The 8,168-nt window shown below is 45.4% G+C and overlaps 1 pseudogene; it reads left to right on the top strand.

Annotated features, from left to right (window-relative positions):
• Positions 1-5,237, top strand: part of LOC114639469 — a 40,846-nt pseudogene extending 35,609 nt beyond the window's left edge.
• The last annotated feature ends 2,931 nt before the right edge of the window (positions 5,238-8,168 follow it).

Below are 8,168 nucleotides of genomic sequence, written 5' to 3'. Positions count from 1 at the left end.
CCCTTTCTCCCTCTCTCCCTTTCTCTCTCTCTCTCTCTTTCCCCCTTTCTCTCTCCCTCTCTCCCTCCCTCCCTCCCCCCCTCTCTCATCCTAAGGCATTAGGGTCTCTTAATATTGATTCAAATGAATTGTATGATATGAGTGATATCCAGGAGAGAATTCTTCACTGGGGACAAGCACTCTACAAAGACTCAGGCCGAGTCCCCCAAAACTCAATATTTGGGTCTCTACCTCTTTTGAGTTGGTGAATTTTCTTCTTTCCCAAGTCTGCCCAGTGCCATATTCCTTTTTCTTAGGCAGGTGTCTTGTCACCTTGTGCACAAGGAGTTAATTTACCCAATGGTCTGCAGACTCTGTGGGTTATTTCATATTTATTTCAATTATACAAGTATCCTGGGCCAGTGTATTTATTTTAAATCACATTATCTGCAGCTTCCAAGCATGTGTCAACAGAAAGAACGGTTTCAATTTAGCAGACTTTGAAATGGTGTGCAGTTTATCCTCACTTCAATTATACCTTCTACAGTAAGTCACGGGCAGCTTCGGGATTATTCAGGACAACGTAATGCTATCTGAAGGCATTGATTTTCCTTCCTCTTCAAGAGCAGTTCACTGAAGGATGTGCTGGAATTTTCTTTAAGGAAACACAAAAAAAATACATTTCTTAACTGCAGCTTCTGAGAAATCTCAATCTTAGTGGGGGCTGGATGAAACTGCCAATCGAGTTTCTGACTGTTAAAGAAACAGCAGCAGAGCCAGCTGTAAAGGAGATGACCAGAGTAGGACTGGAATTTCCTAGCCTCAAACAATGGGAGATGGAACATGGGAGGAGCAGAAGGTTTGAGAATCTTTGTTCTCTGATGCTTACAAGAATTGTTTATTTAACAAGCCCTGGGTTAGTGGTGGCAGACACAATGGTGGACAGTAAAGACAGAGCTGGCTTCACAGACACCTGAAGTTATCTAAGACCACACACAAAAGTTTTCAGGGTAGTTTAATGTTGGACGGACACTGTGAGAGTCAGCCTATTCATGACTGGACATGTAATGGGACAGTGTAAAGGGAGGGAGTGTTAGTATTCTGTCTAAACTCCACCTGCACAGTTACCTGGTGATAGCCGGGTATGCTCCTCCCCACAGTTACCTGGCAATAGCCAGGTAGGCCTGCCCACTATAAAAGGGGCTGCTTGCCCCCTCCTCTCTCTCTTGCTTCTCTCTTGTTCCATTGGCCCCACACCTGCAGGCTTCCCTCTCCCTTCCCCCCTTCCCTTCCCCCTCTCTCCACGTGGTCATGGCTGGCCTCTACTCCTCTACTTCTCTGCCCTCTCTCCTCTCACTCTCTTCCCTCCACCCCAAATAAACTCCCCCTCGTGGAACTGTCTGGTCTGCTGTGATCTGTCCAAGCTGCGCACGAAAAATCCTTTCAGGGAGACCTTATCTTGGCTCAGAGCATCAGAAGTTTCATCCATTAGGGTTGCATGGTGGAACAGAGAAGTTAGTATCATGGAGTGGATCTTGGGCAGACAACCACTGGTTGTCAAACACTGGTCCTGCCGTGTCCAAAGATACTGTTTCTGTTTTGTTCTCCCTCAGGCTCTGGCTCTTACACTCTTCCCAACTTCTCATCAGAGATAGTCTTCGAGACTTGAAGGGAAGGGCATGGGACAAATGTCCCGTCTGTGCCTGGCACTCTCAGCCCTTTGACCAGTTGTGACTTTCTGAATTAGCCACCATTCGCTGCACAAAAAGAGGCTCACTTTTTCTTTTTCTTTTCTTTTTCTTTCTTTCTTTCTTCTTTTCTCTCTTTCTTTTTAAATACCTGTTCTTGTGAGAACTAATCTACTCAAAAGACCAACATTAATCTCCCCTCTAAGGTATTTGTAACTAAATATTTCCCTCTGGACTTTACTTCCTAAAGGTCCAAGTACTCAATACTGTCATATCGGGGAGTTAAGGATCATGGTTTTGATGAAGATCAAACACACTTGAACTGTAGCAATAGGTACCAGAGACCTTGTCTATCCAGGTTCATTGAAGGCATCAGAAGCAGACATCTGAAGCAGTTTTATGCATGTAGAATGTTGTAGGGAGAGCAATCCACAGAGGGGAATATTGTGTGTAAGAGCCTCCTGGGTTGATAGTAACTGTCAAGTAACTGTCACTATTAGAATCAAAGGGGAGGCCTCTGAGAAAATGAGGATCAAGACAGGATTCTCTTCTTTGCCTAGGATACCAGTGTCTGATTTTGCAACCACAAATATTGTCAGATTTGCATTGATTGCCCCAACTGGAACACTTGAAATGACTCATGAGTCCTATTTTATTATTGATGTCTGGCCCCTTAACCCTGTAGTGCTCTTGAAGGGGGAGAACTGTCTCAAAATCTCTCCCTCTCAAAACTATAGTTAATTCTAAGTTACTTGGAAGCAAATGATTTACAGTAATAACTATTCAGCATTTATTCAGGAATCCACAAGGGGCTGTGTGTCATCACATACCTTAAGTTCTAGGACTAAGAAGGCAGGTGAATCTCTGTGAGTTTAAATCCAGCCCTTGTCTACATAGTGAGTTTCAGGCTAGGCCAGTCAGACTTACATAGTGAGACCCCCATCTATAAACCAGGGGGTGGGGGAGTATCAGAAAGAGAGTGAGTCAGAGAGATAGACAGAGACAGAGAGATAGATACAGAAGACAGCCAGAGACAGCCAGACAGTCAGACAGTCAGATAGACAGAAGGACAGATACAGAGGGATACAGACAGAGAGACAGAGGGTAGACAGAAGATAGAGAGAAAGAGGTACAGAGACAGATGGGCAGAGAGAGATAAAGACAACCACAGAGATAGAGACAGACAGAGAGACAGAGAGAGGGACAGAGAGAGGGACAGAGATAGAGACAGACATACAGACACACACAGAATGAATCTAAAGGGAAGATATGTGTGTTAGTTCTTGTTGCTGTGACCACAATACTTGACAACAACAGCTTAAGGGAGAGAGGATTCTCTTGGCTCCTGGGGTTTCAGTCCCCTCCCTGTAGGGAAGCCATGCCTCAGTTCACAGCAGTGGACTCCTGTGGTGGGGCTATTCCAATCACTGCAGGACAGGGCACAGAGACCACAGATCAGAACTAGAGCAGACAAAGGCTTCAAAGGCCTGCCCAGTTCTGCCAGCTAAGCCCCACCTTCTAAAGTTTCCATAACCCCCTAAATTGGCCTCTGTGTGTGTGTCTGTGTGTGTGTGTGTGTGTGTGTGTGTGTGTGTGTGTAAGTATCCAAAACATGAGCCTGTGAGGGACATTTCAGATTCAAACCATGAGGACATTATTGCCCAACCTCCCCCAAGCCTTGGCTGTGTGTCTGTTTTGGTTTGAACAGTTGCATCCATCTAGGACATGCTAATTACAAATCATTTCACTTTGTTTACTTTTCTTCAACCTCTTTGACACTTAACAGCGGGACCCTCTGACCTTGTAGAATTTGCTAGATGTCCCACTGCAGACTCGAAGTGACTATGAGATTCTTTGATTCTTTGTTACTGCTCCCCTAGGCTGGAGAAAGCCTCTCTATTAAAGTCCATTTACAGGGCTGTGTGAGATGCCTCGCTATCTGTGATGAAGGAAACGAACATTGTACATCAGAAAGTCCACTTGACTGAAAGATTTGTTACAAGGTCACCGGAAGCAGTGGGACTAGAAGGGCTGGGGGTAAGCAGAGGAGACCTCCCAGTGATGATTATTTAAATAACCCTGTAAATAAACCCCATTTAAAAGGCAGCTCATATGTTCACTGAATTGATCTCTGGACACACAGAAGAAATATAAAAAAACAAACAAAAAACCCACCAAAACCAAAAACAAAATAGAAAACAGAAAACTCCAACAGATGACCCTCCTCTGGTTCTATGTTTACCATGGTGTCGAGCTGACACCTCACTTTATGGTCTCTTTAAAAACATCAGACAGAGCTGGCTGGCAATCATTAATGTAGGAAATAACTTTGGGCTCAGTGACAGTAGCGGGGCTTAAAATAAGTTTATCAGCAGGACATGGAGGCACACACCTATAATCCCAGCTACTCAGGAGGCTGAGGTAAGAGGATTGTAAGTCTGAGGTTAGCCTAGATAAATTAATGAGACCCTGTCTCAAACTAAACTAAAGTAAATGAAAATAAATTGAAGAAGGAGAAAGAGTGGGGAAAAGAGGCATCTGGGAGCTTAGTGGTAGGTGTCTCTCTGTGTCTATTCTTTAACACAGTGGAAAAGAAAGTTCTGGGAATCTCATGTAATCTATTAAAGGGCTCTGTATTTGTTGTCTTGGTAGGGTTTGGTAGGCTCTACCAGTGGTATCAGACTGTGCCTTGTCTCACAGGGAATTTTCAGCTCTAAGAGATGCGTCCTTGGGTTTCTTGCCTCAGAAGCAGAGCAGCAAGCATCCTGGGAAGTGAAAAACTTCTTCAGAGGTGACCCTTCACAGCCTTTCTGGGCTACATGACTGTCATGACCACACCCACATCATGCAAGAAGGTTTCAGGCTAAGATACAAGGTGAACAAAAAACAAACTGTAGGGTTTGTAAGTTACTTGAGGTTTCATGAGACTACTGTCCCTTCAAGACAGTCTTTGCTAGGCATATCAGCTACAAGTACAAAAGGTGCTTCTTCCAGGAGTGGCACAAATCTAAAGACAAATATTGCAAGAAGTGTCAGGGTGACATTAGTCTGATATTGCTGCCGAAGGACTCCAGCAATGTGAAGAAGTACTTCCAGGTCATCCATCTATGGCTCACATCCAAGTGTGCCTGCCTCTTTTCTGTCACAAGAAGGCCCACTTGGCAGAGATCAGGGTGAACAGAGTACCGGGATTGAGAAACTAGACTGGGCCCAGGAGGGACTAGAGAAGCCGGTTCCTAAGAACCAAGTGCTTGGTCAGGAAATCAATAATTCTCATCATCTGAATGACTGAAGGTCATAGAGAAGTCTCAGTGGCTGGGATACAGAGAACTTGAATGTAAGACAACAGTTGTTTATGTTGAGCCTGGAGTCCTACCTGTGTGGCCTTCACTGTGGCTCAAGCTGGGCAGAAAGGGCTTCCACCACTGCACTGAAATCCACAAGATTTACAAGATTGGTCAGAGCGACCTTACCAATGGCAGGCTGGTCAAGAACACTGTCTGCAATGGCCGCTACTTGTTTGACAAGAGTATCAATCTACTTGGTGGCTTTGTCACTAAGATGAGGTGAATAAGGACTCTCGTGCTGGAAAGGCTGTGTGGTGTTGTTGGGAGAAACACTTCTTGCTTACAAAAGATTGGGAGCCTTAAAACATCAAAGCTGGGTAGGAGCTTCATGGAACATGTGCTCACTGGCATCGACTGTTTAAGTCTCTTATGTGGCCTTACAGTCCGCTGGAGGCTGACTGCATAGCGATTTCTAGAAAGAGAGATGGAAACATACATGGAGCAGCCTGTGGTGGCTTTGAAAACACTCAACTCGGGAGCCTCTTCTTTGTGTCTTTGTCCTATCCATATTCCTTAATATTTTGGTATTTTTAAAACACCCCCATAACTGAATGAGCTAAGCTTTCTGTAGAAAGGAAGCGAGCCTTACCTTTAAGGACCATGGGCAACCCCACACACTTCAGGAAAGGGAAAATATCCTTTTAAAACTAATTGTCAAAGTTTCACACAAAGGTGAGTGATTTCTGAGGAGAGTCAGACATAAAAAATTGCAAGTGTTACTCAGAGAGAATTATTTTAACGGGAAGCAGTTGATCCCAAGCCCAAATCCCACACCCTGCAGCCTCAGTACAGATCTTTCTTGTCAACTACGTTCTCCTGTAATCTCCCTTCAAAATGCCACTTAAGAACATCTACTTTACAGGTGGTGTTTGGTGACTGCTTGTGTAAACCTTAAGAAATGGACCTATGCAAAGAATTTAGCAGCTATGACAAGCCGGCAGATGCTTTTGAGGGACATGAGATCTCTGACACTTTCTTCTTTGTCTAGGGCTGTGGTTCTCAGTCTTCCTAATGCTTTGACCCTTTGATGCCTTCATGTTGTGGTGACTCCTCCCCCCAACCATAGAATTATTCTTGTTGCTATTTTATAACTGTAGTTTTGCTACTGTTATGAATTGTGACGTAGATATTTTTGGAGACAGGTTCGCCAAAGGGGTCACAACCCACAGGTTGAGAACCACTGGTCTACGTGAAAGGCCTGGCTAATCTTTGCAAGGAGGAAATGTCTTCCTAACATGCTGGAAAATGTTCCTATATGGTGGCTTTGTTGGTTTTAGTCATCAATTCACGTCCTCGGTCTACAAAACCTAATGAAATGCTTGCTATGTAGCAGGATCTCTAGAACTAATGATAGATTAGCGATTCAGACAGTTTGTAGACTGTGAGAATTTAATAGTGCCAGGAAAGACAGGCTTGGTTAAAACTGTGCCTCATGTTGGAGAGAGAAGTGGTATTAAGGAAGCAATGACCCAGTGCTGTTAGAAGTACTGAAGTCAGAAGGATCGGATCTCAGCCTGGACCCTCTTGAAGAACGAGCCATAGGCTTTTGTTTCTTGGTATCATCAGATTGGAACATATGAAGGGTCAATATGCTGTGTGTGTGATATTCATGTTGATGAATGGCGCATCTCATCTCTTTGATGGGAGAAAGAGCCGCTTTGTCTGCCCTGCCATTTATTAAACAGAAACACGGTGTAGGAAAAGCAGTGGGGGCTTTCTGCCCAGGTAAAAGGTGAGGTTTAAGCCATGGAGATGGTGATGGGAAGCTGGGTAGTCAGGCCATAGCAACAGGTAAGAGGGCTTGACAGCAGAAGTATGAGCGTATGGAAGACATGTAGTGGGGGAGATATCAGGGACATTCTGAGTCTTAACCAGATCAGGCAAACTTGTGTTTCTCTCTGGCCTGGTTGTTCCCAGTTATAGCAGCCCAACACTTCTTTCTTACCACCTTAGCAAGAATACAGAGATAAGACTTTGTTCTTGGCTTTGAGTTTCAGAGGAAACAGATCACATGGAGCTGCTCACGCTGCAGATTTCCCAGGTGTACAGGTCATTCATTGCCTGCTGTGTAGAGAGCTGTTTTCTCCCTCACACTGCTCGGGTTTGTCCCACTGGGTTGATCGCTACAGGCTCTTGTCCACCTGGCCGCTGGGAGATGTGTCTAATGCAAGGTGCAGAGATTATTTCTGGGGGTATGAGGAGAGACATGGGATGCTCCTGTCCCCATTTTTCCCTATTTCTGGTGGCATCTGGTAGACCATCTGCATTTCATCTATGAATCCCATTCCCAGCAGGCAGTGCCTTCCTCCAGCCCCCGCCTGTAGGAAACATCTGGGCTCCAGGGACCCTTCTTGTGTCCTTTCTTGTCTTCAGTTCCAAGATATTAGCTGCTTGCTGCAACTCTCTAGGCTGTCCCTGGTGATGCTCATTGGTCCCCAGTGACCATTCAGCGTCTCCCACATCTCTGTTGCTCCTGCTCCATGCCCCATTGCCCCACTTTGCCTTAAGCTCTGATTTCCTGCCTAGATGCTGGATGATCCCCTGGAGTTGTCAGGAGAAAGGAGAGAGATCGGTGGAGGCTTGCCTTTGGGAAACAGAGGCTGTGTGTGTGTGTGTGTGTGTGTGTGTGTGTGTGTACCAGGTAGATGTTTCTCTAACATGCTACGTAGTCATTTGAGCAGTAATCCTAAGAATAGCAGAATTCTCACTCTTTTTTTTATTTTTTATTTATTTTTTATTTTTTATTGGATGTTTTAATTACATTTCATATGTTATCCCCTTACCCCATCCCCCCCCAGGAACCCCCTATCCCCTCACCCCTCCTTCTGCTTCTCTGCGGATGTACCCTTACCTACCCCCCCACTCCCACCTCCCCACCCTCAAATTCCCACCCACTGGGGTGTCCGGCCTTCATGAGACCAAGGATCTCTTCTCCCACCTATGCTCGACTGTGGGGAAAAAATTGGCCGCAGCTGTGGAGTCCCAGTGGGTTTCCACGCTGTGGCAGGTCCCACATGCAGGAGGAATGTCTATGGTTCCAGCAGCCTGGAGGCTTTGGCGTGGGCAGGCCCCAATGACACGAGGACGTCCTTGGTTCCAGAAAGGTTTATTATCATGACCGGATGGTGGATGGATCTAGGCGTACCCCCGTAAA

This window comes from Grammomys surdaster, unplaced genomic scaffold, assembly GCF_004785775.1.
Source record: "Grammomys surdaster isolate TR1022 unplaced genomic scaffold, NIH_TR_1.0 125739, whole genome shotgun sequence".
In the NCBI taxonomy this organism is placed as follows: Eukaryota; Metazoa; Chordata; class Mammalia; order Rodentia; family Muridae; genus Grammomys; species Grammomys surdaster.
Note: the sequence above shows the minus strand (reverse complement) of the source record. Positions and strands in the feature narration are given on the sequence as shown.